Source organism: Ranitomeya imitator, chromosome 3, assembly GCF_032444005.1.
Source record: "Ranitomeya imitator isolate aRanImi1 chromosome 3, aRanImi1.pri, whole genome shotgun sequence".
NCBI lineage: Eukaryota > Metazoa > Chordata > Amphibia > Anura > Dendrobatidae > Ranitomeya > Ranitomeya imitator.
In genome coordinates, this window is record NC_091284.1 from 567,348,557 (window position 1) to 567,370,752 (window position 22,196).

The window sequence follows — 22,196 nt, forward strand, 5'->3', positions numbered from 1 at the left end:
GAGGACCCCAGAAAAAAATTGACATAGGGTCCCCCTATATAATCTAACCAGCAAAGGCTATGCAGACAGCTGCAGGTTGATATTAATAGCCTAGGAAGGGGCCGTGGATATTAGCCTCCTCCCAGACTAAAAACATCAGCTCTCAGGTGTTAGGGCTAGTGGAATGCACCGAGAAAATAGAGATGTTTATTATAAATGGTGTGTTCGCAGCCCGGGGTCCACCGTGCAGGAGGAACCTGCTGCTAGCAAATGGCAGCACTGTTTGGCGGTATAGACTAGCTCTGTTACTCCACAGAGCAGCCGTGAAAGGGAAGCACTACACCCTGTTAGCCTCACAGGAGCAGAAGCTTACTGCCAAGCTGATAGCAGTCAGTGGTTATGCAATATGCAATCTCCTCACCGGAGAAGCCAGTAATCTAGGGGCTTATTTCAGCCGGGTCCCTGAACACACTCATACAATCTCCTCACCGGTGGTGCCGGTATTCTAGGGGCTTATTTCAGCCGGGTCACTGAACACACTCATGCATAACCACACTGGCGCAAAGCACATATATGAATTGACACTAGTGCATGGCCATGCGGCCATGCGAGCCTTATATAGCTGAAGCAAGTAAAAGACCTTCCTAGAAGGACCAATGAGAGACTGCCATACCTGAGCATGTGACCCTAAATCTCCACTGAGAGATCTTGCCCTGGGCATGCTCAGTGTGTGCAAAGCAGGACTAAGTCCTAGCACTTAAAGGACCTTCCTGAAAGGACCAATGGACTTAGCTGCAGTATCTGACCATGTGACCCTCGATCTCCACTGAGAGATCTTACTCAGGGCATGCTCAGAACGAGAAAAGCAGGACTTAGTCCCAGAAGCGTCTGCTGGCCGCTGCCCAGCACTGACTTCAATGGCAGAAGCCGGAAAAGCAGCAGTAACTCTTTGTACAGAGTGGGACTGAGCAAGATGCTGGGACCGACGTCTCCGCTGAGCAGGCTCCACTGCAGCAGGAGAAAAATGGGAGACCACAGCGGAGATGGCCCGAGATTCCCCCTGTGCAGAGGCGGGGAACTCGACCCCTAACATCAGGCACCCAAGAAAAGGCACATCTATAAGATGCACCAAATCTGGCTCTTAGCCTTGCATTTCATACTTGCCCTGTAGCGGTGGCAAGTGTGTTGATGTTTGGGGGGGGGTTGATGTCACCTTTGTATTGGCAGGTGACATCAAGCCAACAGGTTACTAATGGAGATGCCTCTATAAGATGCCCCAATTACGAACCCCATAGTGATATTATTAAAAACACTAACACCAAGAATTAAGTCCTTTATTTGAAATAATTACACATATCATTTATTGAATCTAAGTTAAACCATACTCGCCAAATGCCTAATCCAATGAAGCCAATGTCTGCTGCAACAAAAATGAAATTATAAACGAACCAATTCCCCAGCTGTCCATAGAGAAGATATTCTGTCATTTCACATGATGGTCCTGATGACTTTGAGAGAAGTCACTTAAGGTGATCTCCCTTACGGCACCACTGCTGAGTGAGACATTTCTCACGCAGCGGTGGTGCCATAAGTCAGAGCACCAGAGCTGATCAGCTGATGAATTCCAGTAAACTTTCTCATTGCAGCTCAGTGCTATACACTGCAGGAACGAGTACTTCCTGTCAGTGTATCCATGGTGGCAGGGTAGAGAAGTCACTTCTCCTGATGTGACTGTTCTGCAAGTGAGATCTCAGTGGGCACTATGGATTACAAGAACTACGGAAGACAGGTGAGTGTATGGTAGTTTATTATTTTTTATTTTTTTTTCTAAAAGACATGGGCATCAGGGATTGAGCATTAATGTGAGCATAATGTATTTCTTATTTTTATTTGAATATGTACATAATTATTTTTCATTTTTTTTAAGTGTGAGCACAGATGCTGGCTGACGAGAGATTACTTCTCCCATCAGTGGCACCTGCTGTGACATTTATCAGTGACAACTGATATAGGCTGATGGGAGGAGTAGTCTCATCAGCCCATGCCTGCTGACCTGCGGTAATCGTTTTACCGCATGTTACAGCTGGGTGGTCACACTGACATCTGATGACCTCGTAGCGCAGTGACAGATGTTACCACCGATAAGTACCACTGCACTGATTTTTCCCACGTTGTCACACAGATGACAGCGTGAGAAAAACGCCATAGGAAGATGGTAAAAACACAAACAAAAATCAGGAAATCCACAGTAAATTCACAAACATTTTTATACCTGACTTTTTGCTGTGTATTTGACTGACTCACCTGAAGTCAATGTGTGTAAAACACTAAAAATTCGCACAAACAATTGACATGCTGCAAAAAAAAAAAAAAATGCACTGCAAATACTTAAGTAAAATAACTGATCATGTGCACAGTGCTTCAGGATTGTCATTGAACTACCTTGCATAAGTATTCCATAGAGTTTTTGGCCCATTTTAGCTTGGCAAAAACACAGAAAAAATGCACTGTGTGCACACAACTTTATTCTTTTCAATAACTCTGTTGCAGTGTGCAGTTTATCTCCTAGACAAATTTGTTTCAGCAGAGCCTTTTGCCGCTTCACTAAGGCACGGTTGCATAGCTTCTAGCTTCCAGCTGATGTGAATTAGGCTACGTTCACATTAGCGTTGCGCCGCCCTGCGTCGGCGACGCAACGCGCGACGCACGGAAAAACGCGCGCAAACGCGCGCAAAAACGCGCGCGTTTTGCGACGCGTGCGTCGTTTTTGACGAAAATCGGACGCACAGAAAATGCAACTTGTTGCATTTTCTTGCGTCCGACGCTAGCGTCGGAAACGACGCACGTGGCGAAAAACGCCACCCAAAAAACGCACGCGTCCCCTATGTTAAACATAGGGGCGCGTCGCCGCTGCGTCGCCGCTGCGTCGCCGACGCAACAGCGGCGCAACGCTAATGTGAACGTAGCCTTACATGCTCTGAGATGAAGGATGAGGAGGAGCAGCAAGGGGTGCCGGAACTAATGTAGGAGGTTAAGGAAATCCTTTAAGAAGTAGTAACAGCTGTCCTCTGCATTGTTAACATATGTGTAAAGCCAGGGTGGAACTTGGTCCTGGCCTCTACAATGTTCACCCAATGTGTATTCAGGGAAATGCAGTATTCCTTGCAACAAGCGTGTATCCACGTATTGGTTGTTACGTGGACAATCACAGTAAGTGCATTGATAAGGGCATGGGTGATGTTCCTGGACACGTGCCTGTACAAGACTGTAGGACTGAGTACATAGGGACGGATACTGCAATGAGTCGGCAGAAAACATCCTTATCTACAAGCCTAAATGGAAACATTTCCATGACAAGCAGCCTGGAAATGTGGCTATTTAGCGGTTTGGCCTATGGGGGGAAGGCTGGGAGCTTTCCTTTATTCTCCAAGGCATGGGGTAAGGAAACCTAAATGCTGTGTTGAGACAAGGATTTGGATGTGCCTGATGATGATGCCTCAGAATGTGCAAGGGCCTCCGTGCCAGTGTCATGTGGTGTGACCCACTGACACAAATTGTGGACCCAGTCCTTCGGCCCACCAAGTTAGGTACTTAGAAGACATGCTGGTGGTGGATAGGTTCTAAGTGGTCAGGTTCTTGCTGATCTTGGCATGGCAAAGGTTGCAAATGACCATTTTTTGGGTCTCAGAGCCTTTTGAAAAAGTCCCAGACTGGGTTAAATATAACATTGATGCAGAAATTCACGAGTGTCGGTGCTGTGGGTACTAGTTGCATGCCTTCTCCCTCTGGTCAATCCACTGCCTCTTACTGTCCGTTTAGGTGCTGTTGATCCTTCCCTGTTAGTATTGCTGTCCTTGTCTGCATGTCAGCTTCCCAGGTTGGGTCAGTGACTTTGTCATTCACCACATAGTATTCCATTCCTGCACCCTGGTCCTCCTGACTTACTGTTTAGCAACATGTCTTATCGGCAACTGTTTCTCATCATCTGCCTTCTTAGACAAAATTTGCCATTCCTAACAGTTATCTTCTTCTTACTGCAGCGACTACAAATTGAGTGTATCACTGAAAAGCATGTACTCCTGTCCCTCTTAAAACATGCAGGGACTCTTGGGCGGTAAGACTGAACCATGTGTAAGGCAGGGTGGTGCTTGTAAGCATGCTGGAGGCATTTTCTGTATTCTAACTTACCTTTTTGCACTGGTGTGGCTTTAGAAGTGATGTCTCGTGCCTCCCTGCAATGTGGGACTGGCACTTCCATTTCATCATCCTTTACCGCATGCCTTTTGTATTTTGTAATTGCTTGAACTTTGGAAACCATGTGTTTTTGGTTAACAGAAGCAAAATGCTATTAAGAAAAAATAAATTTTGGTCACCTGTAGCAGGCCAAGCAGTTTTTAAAAGTTCTCAGAGAATGAGCGGTGCCGTAAGTGAGGTCACCGGGGTTCATCAGCTATGAACTCTGGTGACCTTTCCCATGGGAAATCAGTGATACATCCTGCTCCTGTCTCTGTGTGAGCCAGCTGGCATGGATAGCAGTTACATCACTGATGTAACTGCTATCCAAATAATCTGAATCAAGGGAGAGTATGGATTATTTTCACATTGCAGAGGTGAGGGATATGGTTGTTTATTATTTTTCTTCTTTTCCAGGGAACATGGGCATCTATGGGTTAAGCTTAAAGAAGAATTTTATGGTAGTTTATTATTTTATCTCTTTTATAAGTGACATGGGCTTCAGTGGATTAAATGTAAATGTGAGCATAACCGTGCTTATATATATTCTTATTTCAAATAAAGGAATCTGTGTCATTATTTCAATTAAATGATTGTATTACGTTTTTGTTTTTTCTTTATACAATCTAATGGGATTAGTTATAAGGGTGTCTTACAGATGCCTCTCCATTACTAACTCCTGGGCTTGATGTAAGTGGCCATAAAACAGCAAACATTAGCCCCACAAATATATACTCCACTTGCCATTACACCAGGGCAAGTGGAAAGAGCTGGGCAAAGCTCCAGAATTGCCATATCTAACTGATGCGCCTTATCTGTTATGGGTGCTGGCAGCTATTTTAAGGCTGGAGGGTCCAATATACACTTGTCTGGATGGTGTGATGACATTTTTCCTGGTGATAAATTGAAATTGCGTGAAGTTGTCATTATGCAAGATCTTAATTTTAACTAAAATGCTTTAGAATTATTATTATTATACATTTTTATAGCACCATTTATTCCATGGTGCTTTACATGTTAAAAGGGGGGCAAATAAAGACAAAATACATTAAACATGGGCAAAAAGCAAGGTACACAGTGTTAGGGCTGGCGGAACGCACTGAGTAAATAGAGAGAGATGCTGTTTGGTGTGTTCGCAGCCCGGGGTCCACCGTTGCTGCTGGCAAATGGTGGCCCTATATGGTGGTAGAAGCGAACTCTGTTACTTCACAGAGTCGCCTAGAGAAAGCACTGTGTCCTATTAACCTCACAGGACTACACAGCGACTGCCGAGCAGATAGTAGTTTTGTGGTTACCCATTCGAACAATCTCCTCACCGGAGAAGCCGGTATTCTAGGGCTTATTTCAGCCGGAGCCCTGAATCCACACACACAATCTCCTCACCGGAGGTGTCGGTATTCTAGGGGCTTATTTCAGCCATGTCCCTGAACACATACAATCATAACCACACTGGGGCAAAGTACATGACTTAGATTTGATACTAGCCGTGCGGCCATGCGAACCTTTTATAGCTGCAGCAAGTACAGGACCTTCCTAGAAGGACCAATGAGAGGCTGCACACAGAGCCTGAGCACCTTCAGGACCTTCCTGGAGAACCAATGGGTTTTGCTGAAGTATCTAAGCATGTGACCCACGACCTCAAATGAGAGATCTTACCGTGGGCATGCTCAGAAGGGAAAAAGCAGGACTTAGTCCCAAAAGCGTCTGTTTGCCGCTGCCCAGCACTGGGTTCAAAGGCAGAAGCTGGAAAAGCAGCAGTAACCCTTTGCACAGAGTCAGACTGAGCAAGACGCTGGGACTGACGTCTCCGCTGAGCAGGCTCCACTGCGACAGGAGAAGAATGGGAGACCGCAGCGGAGATGGCCTGAGATTCCCCCTGTGCAGAGGCGGGAACTCGATCCCTAACATTACCCCCCCTTCTTGGACCTCGCTATGCTCGAAGGCAGCATTGAGCTGCGGAGCCTGAATGTGCTCAGCAGGCTCCCAGGACCTCTCCTCAGGACCATAACCCTTCCAGTCCACCAAATAAAATTTTTTGCCACGTACCATCTTGCACCTCAAAATAGCGTTCACCTCGTAATCATCCGTATACGAACCCGACGTCCCGGCAGATGACTTGGAAAACCGGGACATGCATATGGGTTTCAAGAGGGGCACATGAAAGATGTCGGTGATACCCAGGCTTTGCGGAAGGGCTAAACGGTAGACCACAGGGTTAACCTGTTCGAGGACCTTGAAAGGGCCCAAGTAGCGAGGTGTAAACTTAGTGGACTCAACTCGCAGCCTGATGTTATGGGCGGAGAGCCACACCAAGTAGCCAGGAGCAAAGGTCGGAGTGGGGCACTGATGTGCATCGGCGCAGGACCTCATTCTCTCCTTGGAGGCCCGAATGGCATCCTGAGTGCGGTCCCAAATATCCCGTGCCTCCACAGCCCAGTCTGCCACCCTGGAGTCGGCGGAAGACACGGGCATCGGCACAGTTACCCGTGGATGTTGACCATAGTTAAGGAGGAATGGGGTTTGTCCAGTGGAGTCGGCTACGGCGTTGTTCAGTGCAAACTCCACCCACAATAGCAAAGATGCCCAGTCATCCTGCCTGGCTGAGACAAAATGTCGCAGATATGTGACCAAGGTCTGATTGGCCCTCTCTACCAACCCATTCGTCTCGGGATGGTATGCGGAAGAGAGATTCAACTCAATGCTGAGAAGACGACAAAGCTCTCTCCAGAACCGAGATGCAAACTGGGGACCCCGGTCACTGACAATTTCGTCCGGCATACCGTGTAGGTGGAAGATGTGTTTTATGAACAACGCTGCCAAGGCCCATGCAGAAGGTAGCCGTGGAAACGGCACCAAATGCACCATTTTAGAAAAATGATCTGTAATAACCCAAATGATAGTACAGCCACGAAACTTGGGCAAACCCACCACAAAGTCCATCCCGACCATCTCCCAGGGCCTGTCTGCCACCGGCAAGGGATAGAGTAACTCAGCTGGCCGTTGTCGAGGAGACTTATTTTTGGCACAGGAGACACACGCTCGAATATAATCCCTGACGTCACGGACCATATGTGACCACCAATACATCCTCGCCAGCAGCTCAGATGTCCTCTTTGTCACAAAGTGTCCACCCACCCTGGACGAATGAGCCCAAGAGAGAACCTCTGGTTGCAAATTAATGTGTACAAAAGTCTTACCCGGAGGCACAGACTCTAGCAAAACTAGAGCTACGGTTCTCAGGCTCTCAGAAGGGACAATAATCCGCTCGCCTTCCTCCTACTCAGATGACACAACAGAGTGAGAGAGGGCGTCTGCACGAATGTTCTTCTCCCCAGCAAGATAATGGAGGGTGAAGTGGATCCAGGAGAAGAACAAGGACCATCTGGCCTGACGAGAATTTAGCCACTGGGCTGTTTGTAAATATACCAAATTTTTGTGGTCTGTGAAGACTTGAAAGGGAAAGAGAGCCCCCTCCAAAAGATGTCTCCACTCCGAGAAAGCCAACTTCATTGCTAGCAACTCCCTGTCTCCGATGGAATAATTCCTCTCCGCTGGTGTGAAGGTCTTGGAGAAGAAGAAGCAAGGATGCTTCTGACCTTGAGCATCCTTCTGGAAGAGGACTGCTCCAGCACCAACGGATGAGGCATCCACCTCCATTATAAACGGCTTATCAACATCGGGACGATGTAGGATGGGAGCGCTAGCAAAATGAGACTTAATAGAAGAGAAAGCCTTGGAGACCTCCTCAGACCACAACTTGGGATTTGGTCCCTTCTTGGTGAGGGCTACCAAGGGAGCTATCAAAGTGGAGACGTGGGGAAAGAACTGGCTGCAGTAATTGATGAACCCCATAAAGCTCTGCACCGCTTTAAGAGAATGAGGTTCTTGCTAGTCCATCACAGCCTGTAGTTTGGCAGGATCCATAGCCAATCCCTGGGCGGAGATGATATAGCCCAGGAAAAGTAAAGACTCCTGCTCAAACATACACTTCTCCAACTTTGCATAGAAGGAATTTGCCCATATGAGGTCGAAGACTCTGCCAACATTTCTCCGGTGGGAGTCAATGTCTGGAGAGAAGATGAGAATATCATCCAGATAGACTACGACTGAGGTAGAGAGCATATCCTGGAAGATGTTGTTGACAAAGTCTTGGAAAATGGCTGGGGCATTACAGAGCCTGAAGGGCATCACCAGATACTCATAGTGCCCATCCCTGGTATTAAACGTCGTCTTCCATTCATCCCCCTCATGGATGCGAATCAGGTTATAAGCACCCCGCAGTTCTAATTTGGTAAATACCCTTGCTCCCCATAGCCTATCAAAGAGCTCAGAGATCAGGAGCAGCGGGTACTTATTCTTAACGGTGATGGCGTTAAGACCCCTGTAGTCTATGCAAGGATGTAACTCTCCGTTCTTCTTCTGCACGAAGAAGAACCCCGCCCTTGCAGGTGACACTGACTTCCTAATGAACCCTCTTGCCAAATTCTCCTGGATGTATTGGGACATAGCCTCTGTTTCCGGGAGAGAGAGGGGATAGACCCGTCCCCGAGGAGGTTCTGCTCCAGGCAAGAGATCAATAGGACAGTCATAGGGACGGTGAGGCGGAAGGGTCTCCACAGTCTTTTTGGAGAAGAAGTCTGCATAAGACAAGTAGCATTTGGGAAGAGAAGAAAGATTTGTGGGTATGTCGGTAGTGGAAATCTGAACGCACTCTTTCACACATCTGCCCTTACATGATTCACTCCAACCCAATATCCTCCCAGAGGTCCACTCAATATGTGGGGAGTGGAAACAGAGCCAGGGTATTCCCAGCAGAATTTCGTCCATTCCCTCGGGAAGGACAAAAAGGGAAATAAACTCCTGGTGGGAAGGGGACATGGATAACGTGAAAGGGACAGTCTGGTGTGTGATTTGTGAGGGAAGTGTCGACCTGTTCACTACTCTGACAGTCACCAGTTTAGCGAGCATCACCAGAGGTATTGCATGGCGCAGAGCAAAAGCTGAGGACATGAAATTCCCTTCTGCTCCAGAGTCCACACAAAGCTCAACTGTCAGAGTGGACGAGCCTAAGGTGATTGTCCATTTAAAGGACAGCTTGGAGGAAAATGCCACTGTGTCTAGTGAACCTCCTCCAACGGTTACTAGACGCGATCATTCTTCCGACTGCCGTGGACATTTATTTGCACAATGTCACAGCTGTTGGCAATTTTTACCGACCACGGGTACTCGGAAACCTCCATGGCCTCATGGGAGTCGGACACCTGAACGGAAGATTCTAGAGGTCTGGCGAAGGTGGGAGCCAGCCGAAACCTCTGCCTACACTGGGTCCGCTCTAACCTCCACTCGTTAAAATGGAGGTCGATGCGGGTAGATAGAGAAATGAGCTCCTTCAGTGAGGCAGGAATCTCCCTGGTGGCTAAGGTGTCCTTCACATGGTCTGCCAGTCCTTTCCAGAACACCGGAATAAGGACTTTATCCGGCAACTCCAGCTCTGAGACCAGAGTCCAGAATTGGACGGCGAACTGGCTGACCATGGACGTACCCTGTGTTATTGCCAACAATTGGAGCGTGGTATTGTGGGTGACACGAGGTCCCAAAAACACCTGTTTCAGAGCGTCAAGGAAGAGAGGAGCACTCTGCACTACATGATCATTGTGCTCCCATAGCGGCATTGCCCACTCCAATGCCCTGCCTGACAAAAGGGATAAAATGAATCCCACTTTCGCCTGTTCCATAGGGAAACGTGCAGCCAGGAGCTCTAAATGTATGGAGCACTGACTCATGAATCCCCGACATAGCTTACTGTCACCAGCAAACTTGTCTGGAAGCGGGAGACGGGACAAAGTCGAAGCAGGGGTGGCAGAAGACAAAATGGCTGCAGCTACACTTGCAGCCTGAATAGCGACTGCGGTAACATCCACAGCTGAGGTTGTGCGCTCAAGAGCCACCAACCTACCCTCCAGCTGCTGGATGTACCGCTGTAAACGCTGATCGTCCGCCATTTACTAGCCAGACCGTGGCGCTAGTATCCTGTTAGGGCTGGCGGAACGCACCGAGAAAATAGAGAGAGATGTTATTTGGTGCGTTCGCAGCCCGGGGTCCACTGTGCAGGAGAGAACCTGCTGCTGGGAAATGGTGGCCCAATATGGTGGTAGAAGCGAACTCTGTTACTTCACAGAGTTGCCTAGAGAAAGCACTGTGTCCTGTTAACCTCACAGGAGTACACAGCGACTGCCAAGCAGATAGCAGTTTTGTGGTTACGCATTCGAACAATCTCCTCACCGGAAAAGCCGGTATTCTAGGGCTTATTTCATCCGGAGCCCTGAATCCACACACACAATCTCCTCACCGGAGGTGTCGGTATTCTAGGGGCTTATTTCAGCCAGGTCCCTGAACACAAACAATCGTAACCACACTGGCGCAAAGTACATGACTTAGATTTGATACTACGAACCTTTTATAGCTGCCGCAAGTACAGGACCTTCCTAGAAGGACCAATGAGAGGCTGCACACAGAGTCTGAGCACCTTCAGGACCTTCCTGGAGAACCAATAGGTTTTGCTGCAGTATCTAAGCATGTGACCCTCGACCTCAAATGAGAGATCTTACCCTGGGCATGCTCAGAAGGGAAAAAGCAGGACTTAGTCCCAAAAGTGTCTGCTCGCCGCTGCCCAGCACTGGGTTCAATGGCAGATGCTGGAAAAGCAGCAGTAACCCTTTGCACAGAGTCAGACTGAGCGAGACGCTGGGACCGACTTCTCCGCTGAGCAGGCTCCACTGCAGCAGGAGAAGAATGGGAGACCGCAGCGGAGATGGCCAGAGATTCCCCCTGTGCAGAGGCAGGAACTCGACCCCTAACACACAGGAACATAAGGAGGGAGGACCCTGCCTGCGAGGGCTCACAGTCTGCAGGGGATCGGTGAGGAAACACTAGGAGAGGGTAGAGCTGGTTGTGTGGTGGTTCAGTAGGTTGAGGATCACTGCAGGCTATAGGCTTGCCGGAAGAGGTGAGTCTTCAGGTTCTTTTTGATGGTTTCTATGGTAGGAGAGAGTCTGATGAGCTGGGGTAGAGAATTCCAGAGTATGGGGGAAGCACGGGAGAAGTCTTGGATGTGGTTGTGGGAAGATGAGATGAGAGGGGAGTAGAGAAGAAAATCATGTCACAGATGTATGGAGGAGACAGCTTGAGGATGGCTTTGTATGTAATTGTAAGGGTTTTGAACAGGAGTCTCTCAGCGATAGGAAGCCAGTGAAGGGCTTGGCATAGGGGAGAGGTGGGGGGATAGCAGAGAGACAGGTAGATTAGTCAGGCAGTAGAGTGTAAGATGGATTGGAGTGGTGCCAGAGTTCTAAGGGGAGGCCAGAGAGTAGGAGGTTGCAGTACTCAAGGTGGGAGATGATAAGGGCATGCACTAGTGTCACTAGTGTTTTTGTGGTGTCACGGTCAAGGAATGCTCAGATCCGGGAAATATTTTTAAGTTTGAGATGGCAGGAGGAGGCAGGGGCTAGGATCTGTGACTTCAAAGAGAGGGCAGAGTCGAGGATCACCCCGAGGCACCGGGCGTGTGGGACTGGGGAAAGTGAGCAGCCATTGACATTGATGGATAGGTCTGGTGGACGGGTAGAGTGAGATGGGGGAAAGATGGTGAATTCTGTTTTGTCCTTGTTCAGTTTTAGATCTTAATTTTAACCAAAATGCTTTAGAATTATTATTATTATTATTATACATTTTTATAGCACCATTTATTCCATGGCGCTTTACATGTGAAAAGTGGGGCAAATAAAGACAAAATACATTAAACATGGGCAAAAAGCAAGGTACACAGTGTTAGGGCTGGCGGAACGCAGCGAGTAAATAGAGAGAGATGCTATTTGGTGCGTTCGCAGCCCGGGGTCCACCGTGCAGGAGAGAACCTGCTGCTGGCAAATGGCTGCCCTATATGGCGGTAGAAGCGAACTCTGTTTCTTCACAGAGTCGCCTAGAGAAAACACTGTGTCCGGTTAACCTCACAGGAGTACACAGCGACTGCCGAACAGATAGCAGATTTGTGGTTACGCATTCGAACAATCTCCTCACCGGAGAAGCCGGTATTCTAGGGTTTATTTCAGCCGGAGCCCTGAATCCACACACACAATCTCCTCACCGGAAGTACTGGTATTCTAGGGGCTTATTTCAGCCAGGTCCCTGAACACATACAATCGTAACCACCCTGGCGCAAAGTATATGACTTAGATTTGATACTACGAACCTTTTATAGCTGCAGCAAGTACAGGACCTTCCTAGAAGGACCAATGAGAGGCTGCACACAGAGCCTGGGCACCTTCAGGACCTTCCTGGAGAACCAATGGGTTTTGCTGCAGTATCTAAGCATGTGACCCTCACAGATGTATGGAGGAGACAGCTTGAGGATGGCTTTGTATGTAATTGTAAGGGTTTTGAACAGGAGTCTCTCAGCGATAGGAAGCCAGTGAAGGGCTTGGCATAGGGGAGAGGCGGGGAATAGCAGAGAGACAGGTAGATTAGTCGGGCAGTAGAGTGTAGGATGGATTGGAGTGGTGCCAGAGTTCTAAGGGGAGGCCAGAGAGTAAGAGGTTGCAGTACTCAAGGTGGGAGATGATAAGGGCATGCACTAGTGTCACTAGTGTTTTTGTGGTGTCACGGTCAAGGAATGCTCAGATCCGGGAAATATTTTTAAGTTTGAGATGGCAGGAGGAGGCAAGGGCTAGGATCTGTGACTTCAAAGAGAGGGCAGAGTCGAGGATCACCCCGAGGCACCGGGCGTGTGGGACTGGGGAAAGTGAGCAGCCATTGACATTGATGGATAGGTCTGGTGGATGGGTAGAGTGAGATGGGGAAAGATGGTGAATTCTGTTTTGTCCATGTTCAGTTTTAGAAAGCGACCTGTCATGATCCCAATGGCAGGGGATCACAAAAGGACAAGCACAAAAAAACAAAACAAGCTCTAGGGTGATGGAAACTGAGCTGACCGCGATCCTGAACCTAAACACACAACTAGCTGTAGCCGGGGAACGTGCCTACGATGATTCCTAGACGTCTCGCACCAGCCGAAGGACTAGCTTCCCCTATTAGAAGAAACACAGACCTCTCTTGCCTCCAGAGAAACACCCCACAGAAATAGCAGCCCCCCACATGTAATGACGGTGAAATGAGAGGAAAGCACATACGTAGTTATGAAAACAGATTCAGCAAAATGAGGCCCGCTAAAGCTAGATAGCAGAGGATACAAAAGTGAACTGCGCGGTCAGCGAAAAACCCTACAAAAAACCATCCTGAAATTACTTGAACTCATGTGCCAACTCATGGAACATGAGGAGTAATATCAGCCCACTAGAGCAACCAGCAAAAAGGAATCACAAATCTGCAAGCTGGACTAAGACAAAAATTAAGCAAAACGTGGAACAGGAAAATCAAAAACTTAGCTTGTCCTAAAGATTACAGAAGCGGGAAGCAGAGGTAACAAGACACACTGATTACATTGACAGCCGGCGAGGAAATGACAAGAAAGCCAGGTTAAATAGGAAACTCCCATATCCTGATAGAACAGGTGGACACCAGAGACCGCAGAAAATACAAGTCACCCAGTACCATCTGTAACCACCAGAGGGAGCCCAAAAACAGAATCCACAACAGTACCCCCCCCTTGAGGAGGGGTCACTGAACCCTCACGAGAACCACCAGGGCGACCAGGATGAGCCCTATGAAATGCACGGACCAAATCAGCAGCATGAACATCAGAGGCAACCACCCAAGAATTATCCTCCTGACCATAACCCTTCCACTTGACCAAATATTGGAGTTTCCGTCTGGAAACACGAGAATCCAAGATCTTCTCCACAACATACTCCAATTCTCCCTCCACCAGCACCGGAGCAGGTGGTTCAAGCGAAGGAACAACAGGTACCTCATACTTCCGCAACAACGACCGATGGAACACATTATGAATAGCAAACGATGGCGGGAGATCCAAACGAAACGACACAGGGTTAAGAATTTCCAAGATCCTATAGGGACCGATGAACCGAGGCTTGAACTTAGGAGAAGAGACCTTCATAGGAACAAAACGAGAAGACAACCACACCAAGTCCCCAACACGAAGTCGAGGACCCACGCGGCGACGGCGATTAGCAAACTGCTGAGCCCTCTCCTGGGACAACTTCAAATTGTCCACCACATGACTCCAAATCTGATGCAACCTATCCACCACCATGTCCACTCCAGGACAATCAGAAGGCTGCACCTGACCAGAGGAAAAACGAGGATGAAACCCCGAATTACAAAAGAAAGGAGAAACCAAGGTAGCAGAACTAGCCCGATTATTAAGGGCAAATTCGGCAAGCGGCAAAAAGGTAACCCAGTCATCTTGATCAGCAGAAACAAAACACCTCAAATAAGTTTCCAAGGTCTGATTAATTCGTTCCGTCTGGCCATTCGTCTGAGGATGGAATGCAGACGAAAAGGGCAAATCAATACCCATCTTAGCACAGAACGTCCGCCAAAATCTAGACACAAACTGGGATCCCCTGTCAGAAACGATGTTCTCCGGAATCCCATGCAAACGAACAACGTTCTGAAAAAACAGAGGGACCAACTCAGAGGAGGAAGGTAACTTAGGCAAGGGTACCAGATGAACCATCTTAGAAAAGCGGTCACACACAACCCAGATGACGGACATTTTTTGAGAGACAGGGAGATCCGAAATAAAGTCCATGGAAATGTGCGTCCAAGGCCTCTTCGGGATAGGCAAAGGTGACAACAATCCACTGGCGCGAGAACAGCAAGGCTTAGCCCGAGCGCAAACTTCACAAGACTGCACAAAAGAACGCACATCCCTCGACAAGGAAGGCCACCAAAAAGACCTGGCCACCAAGTCTCTAGTACCAAATATTCCAGGATGACCTGCCAACGCAGAAGAATGGACCTCGGAGATGACTCTACTGGTCCAATTATCCGGAACAAACAGTCTTTCAGGCGGACAACGATCAGGTTTATCCGCCTGAAACTCCTGCAAAGCACGTCGCAAGTCTGGGGAGACAGCTGACAAAATCACCCCATCCCTAAGGATACCAGTGGGCTCAGAATTTCCAGGGGAGTCAGGCACAAAACTCCTAGAAAGAGCATCCGCCTTCACATTCTTTGAACCTGGCAGGTATGAAACCACAAAATCGAAACGGGAGAAAAACAGTGACCAACGAGCCTGTCTAGGATTCAGACGCTTGGCAGACTCAAGGTAAATCAGATTTTTGTGATCAGTCAAGACCACCACACGATGTCTAGCACCCTCAAGCCAATGACGCCACTCCTCAAATGCCCACTTCATGGCCAAAAGCTCCCGATTACCAACATCATAATTCCGCTCAGTGGGCGAAAACTTTCTAGAAAAGAACGCACATGGCTTCATCACTGAGCAATCGGAGCTTCTCTGCGACAAAACCGCCCCCGCTCCAATCTCGGAAACATCAACCTCAACCTGAAAAGGAAGCGAAACATCTGGCTGACGCAACACAGGAGCAGAAGAAAACCGGCGCTTAAGTTCCTGAAAGGCCTCCACAGCCGCAGGAGACCAATCAGCAACATCAGCACCCTTCTTAGTCAAATCCGTCAAAGGCTTAACAACACTAGAAAAATTAGTTATGAAACGACGATAAAAATTAGCAAAGCCCAAGAACTTCTGTAGACTCTTAAGAGATGTAGGCTGCTGTTATGTTTGCTAATGACAGGTGTTATGAAGGCAATCCAGAAACACAGTGTGCTTAGCGATCAGAGCGCACACAGTGATCTGACAAATACCCAAAAATACAAGAACGAGCTCTGAGACGTGGAAACTCTGTAGACTGCACACCTGATCCTATCCTAAACACAACTAAAAGCGGCTGTGGATTGCGCCTAACAACTACCTAGGCAACTCGGCACAGCCTAAGAAACTAGCTAGCCTGAAGATAGAAAAATAGGCCTGACTTGCCCCAGAGAAATTCCCCAAAGGAAAAGGCAGCCCCCCACATATAATGACTGTGAGTAAGATGAAAAGACAAAACGTAGGGATGAAATAGATTCAGCAAAGTGGGGCCCGATATTCTAGGACAGAGCGAGGACAGTAAAGCGAACTTTGCAGTCTACAAAAAACCCTAAAGCAAAACCACGCAAAGGGGGGCAAAAAAAAAACCCACCGTGCCGAACTAACGGCACGGCGGTACACCCTTTGCGTCTCAGAGCTTCCAGCAAAACAAAAGACAAGCTGGACAGAAAAAAAGCAACAAAAAAAAGCAAAAAGCACTTAGCTATACAGAGCAGCAGGTCACAGGAACAATCAGGAGAAGCTCAGATCCAACACTGAAACATTGACAAGGAGCAAGGATAGCAGCATCAGGCGGAGTTAAGTAATGAAGCAGTTAACGAGCTCACCAGAACACCTGAGGGAGGAAGCTCAGAAGCTGCAGTACCACTTGTGACCACAGGAGTGAATTCAGCCACAGAATTCACAACAGTACCCCCCCCTTGAGGAGGGGTCACCGAACCCTCACCAGAGCCCCCAGGCCGACCAGGATGAGCCGCATGAAAGGCACGAACAAGATCAGAAGCATGAACATCAGAGGCAAAAACCCAGGAATTATCTTCCTGAGCATAACCCTTCCATTTAACCAGATACTGGAGTTTCCGTCTAGAAACACGAGAATCCAAAATCTTCTCCACAATATACTCCAATTCCCCCTCCACCAAAACCGGGGCAGGAGGCTCAACAGATGGAACCATAGGTGCCACGTATCTCCGCAACAACGACCTATGGAATACATTATGTATGGAAAAGGAGTCTGGGAGGGTCAAACGAAAAGACACAGGATTGAGAACCTCAGAAATCCTATACGGACCAATAAAACGAGGTTTAAATTTAGGAGAGGAAACCTTCATAGGAATATGACGAGAAGATAACCAAACCAGATACCCAACACGAAGTCGGGGACCCACACGGCGTCTGTGATTAGCGAAAAGTTGAGCTTTCTCCTGGGACAAGATCAAATTGTCCACTACCTGAGTCCAGATCTGCTGCAACCTATCCACCACAGAATCCACACCAGGACAGTCCGAAGACTCAACCTGTCCTGAAGAGAAACGAGGATGGAACCCAGAATTGCAAAAAAATGGAGAAACCAAGGTAGCCGAGCTGGCCCGATTATTAAGGGCGAACTCAGCCAACGGCAAAAAGGACACCCAATCATCCTGGTCTGCAGAACAAAACATCTCAGATATGTTTCCAAGGTCTGATTGGTTCGTTCGGTCTGGCCATTAGTCTGAGGATGGAAAGCCGAGGAAAAGGATAGGTCAATGCCCATCCTACCACAAAAGGCTCGCCAAAACCTTGAAACAAACTGGGAACCTCTGTCAGAAACAATATTCTCAGGAATGCCATGCAACCGAACCACATGCTGAAAGAACAAAGGTACCAAATCAGAGGAGGAAGGCAATTTAGCCAAGGGCACCAGATGGACCATTTTAGAAAAGCGATCACAGACCACCCAAATGACTGACATCTTTTGAGAAACGGGAAGGTCAGAAATGAAATCCATCGAAATATGTGTCTAAGGCCTCTTTGGGACCGGCAAGGGCAAAAGCAACCCACTGGCACGAGAACAGCAGGGCTTAGCCCTAGCACAAATCCCACAGGACTGCACAAAAGTACGTACATCCCGTGACAGAGATGGCCACCAGAAGGATCTAGCCACTAACTCTCTGGTACCAAAGATTCCAGGATGACCAGCCAACACCGAACAATGAAGTTCAGAGATAAGTTTATTAGTCCACCTATCAGGGACGAACAGTTTCTCTGCTGGACAACGATCAGGTTTATTCGCCTGAAATTTTTGCAGCACCCGCCGCAAATCAGGGGAGATGGCAGACACAATGACTCCTTCCTTGAGGATACCCGCTGGCTCAGATAAACCCGGAGAGTCGGGCACAAAACTCCTAGACAGAGCATCCACCTTCACATTTTTAGAGCCCGGAGGTACGAAATCACAAAGTCGAAGCGGGCAAAAAATAACGACCAACGGGCCTGTCTAGGATTCAAGCGCTTGGCAGACTCGAGATAAGTCAAGTTCTTATGATCAGTCAATACCACCACGCGATGCTTAGCTCCTTCAAGCCAATGACGCCACTCCTCGAATGCCCACTTCATGGCCAGCAACTCTCGATTGCCCACATCATAATTACGCTCAGCGGGCGAAAACTTCCTGGACAAGAAAGCACATGGTTTCATCACTGAGCAATCAGAACCTCTCTGTGACAAAACCGCCCCTGCTCCAATCTCAGAAGCATCAACCTCGACCTGGAACGGAAGAGAAACATCTGGCTGACACAACACAGGGGCAGAACAAAAACGACGCTTCAACTCCTGAAAAGCTTCCACAGCAGCAGAAGACCAATTAACCAAATCAGCACCCTTCTTGGTCAAATCGGTCAATGGTTTGGCAATGCTAGAAAAATTACAGATGAAGCGACGATAAAAATTAGCAAAGCCCAGGAACTTTTGCAGACTTTTCAGAGATGTCGGCTGAATCCAATCCTGGATGGCTTGGACCTTAACTGGATCCATCTCGATAGTAGAAGGGGTAAAGATGAACCCCAAAAATGAAACTTTCTGCACACCGAAGAGACACTTTGATCCCTTCACAAACAAAGAGTTAGCACGCAGGACCTGAAAAACCATTCTGACCTGCTTCACATGAGACTCCCAATCATCTGAGAAGATCAAAATGTCATCCAAGTAAACAATCAGGAATTTATCCAGATACTCACGGAAGATGTCATGCATAAAAGACTGAAACACAGATGGAGCATTGGCAAGTCCGAACGGCATCACTAGATACTCAAAATGACCCTCGGGCGTATTGAATGCAGTTTTCCATTCATCTCCTTGCCTGATTCTCACCAGATTATACGCACCACGAAGATCTATCTTAGTGAACCAACTAGCCCCCTTAATCCGAGCAAACAAGTCAGATAACAATGGCAAGGGATACTGAAATTTAACAGTGATCTTATTAAGAAGGCGGTAATCAATACACGGTCTCAGCGAACCATCCTTCTTGGCTACAAAGAAGAACCCTGCTCCCAGTGGTGATGACGATGGGCGAATATGTCCCTTCTCCAGGGATTCCTTCACATAACTGCGCATAGCGGCGTGTTCGGGCACGGATAAATTAAATAATCGACCTTTAGGGAATTTACTACCAGGAATCAAATTGATAGCACAATCACAATCCCTATGCGGAGGTAGAGCATCGGACTTGGGCTCTTCAAATACATCCTGATAATCAGACAAGAACTCTGGGACCTCAGAAGGGGTGGATGACGAAATCGACAAAAATGGAACATCACCATGTACCCCCTGACAACCCCAGCTGGATACCGACATGGAATTCCAATCCAATACTGGATTATGGGTTTGTAGCCATGGCAACCCCAACACGACCACATCATGCAGATTATGCAACACCAGAAAGCGAATAACTTCCTGATGTGCAGGAGCCATGCACATGGTCAGCTGGGCCCAGTATTGAGGTTTATTCTTGGCCAGAGGTGTAGCATCAATTCCTCTCAATGGAATAGGACACCGCAAAGGCTCTAAGAAAAACCCACAACGTTTAGCATAATCCAAATCCATCAGATTCAGGGCAGCGCCCGAATCCACAAACGCCATGACAGAAAACGACGACAAAGAGCATATCAAGGTAATGGACAGAAGGAATTTGGACTGTACAGTACCAATGACGGCAGACCTAGCGGACCGCTTAGTGCGCTTAGGACAATCAGAAATAGCATGAGTGGAATCACCACAGTAGAAACACAGACCATTCAGACGTCTGTATTCCTGCCGTTCAACTCTAGTCATAGTCCTATCGCACTGCATAGGCTCAGGTTTAACCTCAGGCAGTACCGCCAAATGGTGCACAGATTTACGCTCGCGCAAGCGTCGACCGATCTGAATGGCCAAAGACAAAGACTCATTCAAACCAGCAGGCATAGGAAATCCCACCATGACATCCTTTAGAGCCTCAGTGAGACCCTTTCTGAACAAAGCTGCCAGCGCAGATTCATTCCACTGAGTGAGTACTGACCATTTCCTAAATTTCTGACAATATACTTCTATATCATCCTGACCCTGGCACAAAGCCAGCAAATTTTTCTCAGCCTGATCCACTGAATTAGGCTCATCGTACAGCAATCCGAGCGCCAGGAAAAACGCATCGACACTACTCAATGCAGGGTCTCCTGGCGCAAGAGAAAATGCCCAGTCTTGAGGGTCGCCGCGCAAAAAAGAAATAATAATCAAAACCTGTTGAATAGGATTACCAGAAGAATGAGGTTTCAAGGCCAGAAATAGCTTACAATTATTTTTGAAACTTAGAAACTTAGTTCTATCTCCAAAAAACAAATCAGGAATAGGAATTCTTGGTTCTAACATAGATTTCTGATCAATAGTATCTTGAATTTTTTGTACATTTATAACGAGATTATCCATTGAAGAGCACAGACCCTGAATATCCATGTCCACACCTGTGTCCAGAATCACCCAAATGTCTAGAGGAAAAAAAAATGAACACAGAGCAGAAAAAAAAAAAAAAAAAAAAATGATGTCAGAACTTTTTCTTTCCCTCTATTGAGAATCATTAGTTTGGGCTCCTTGTACTGTTATGTTTGCTAATGACAGGTGTTATGAAGGCAATCCAGAAACACAGTGTGCTTAGCGATCAGAGCGCACACAGTGATCTGACAAATACCCAAAAATACAAGAACGAGCTCTGAGACGTGGAAACTCTGTAGACTGCACACCTGATCCTATCCTAAACACAACTAAAAGCGGCTGTGGATTGCGCCTAACAACTACCTAGGCAACTCGGCACAGCCTAAGAAACTAGCTAGCCTGAAGATAGAAAAATAGGCCTGACTTGCCCCAGAGAAATTCCCCAAAGGAAAAGGCAGCCCCCCACATATAATGACTGTGAGTAAGATGAAAAGACAAAACGTAGGGATGAAATAGATTCAGCAAAGTGGGGCCCGATATTCTAGGACAGAGCGAGGACAGTAAAGCGAACTTTGCAGTCTACAAAAAACCCTAAAGCAAAACCACGCAAAGGGGGGCAAAAAAAAACCCACCGTGCCGAACTAACGGCACGGCGGTACACCCTTTGCGTCTCAGAGCTTCCAGCAAAACAAAAGACAAGCTGGACAGAAAAAAAGCAACAAAAAAAGCAAAAAGCACTTAGCTATACAGAGCAGCAGGTCACAGGAACAATCAGGAGAAGCTCAGATCCAACACTGAAACATTGACAAGGAGCAAGGATAGCAGCATCAGGCGGAGTTAAGTAATGAAGCAGTTAACGAGCTCACCAGAACACCTGAGGGAGGAAGCTCAGAAGCTGCAGTACCACTTGTGACCACAGGAGTGAATTCAGCCACAGAATTCACAACAGGCTGCGTCCAGTCACAAATAGCCTGAACCTTGACGGGATCCATCTCAATAGTAGAAGAGGAAAAAATATACCCCAAAAAAGAAATCTTCTGGACTCCAAAGAGACACTTTGAACCTTTTACAAACAAAGAATTGGCCCGCAGGACCTGAAACACCTTCCTAACCTGCTGAACATGGGACTCCCAGTCATCAGAAAAAACCAAAACATCATCCAAATACACAATCATAAATTTATCCAGATATTCACGGAAAATATCGTGCATAAAGGACTGGAAGACAGAAGGAGCATTAGAAAGTCCAAAAGGCATCACCAAATACTCAAAATGGCCCTCAGGCGTATTAAATGCGGTTTTCCACTCATCACCCTGCTTTATCCGCACAAGATTATACGCACCCCGAAGATCAATCTTAGTGAACCATTTAGCCCCCTTAATGCGAGCGAACAAATCAGTCAATAATGGCAAAGGATACTGATATTTGACTGTAATCTTATTCAAAA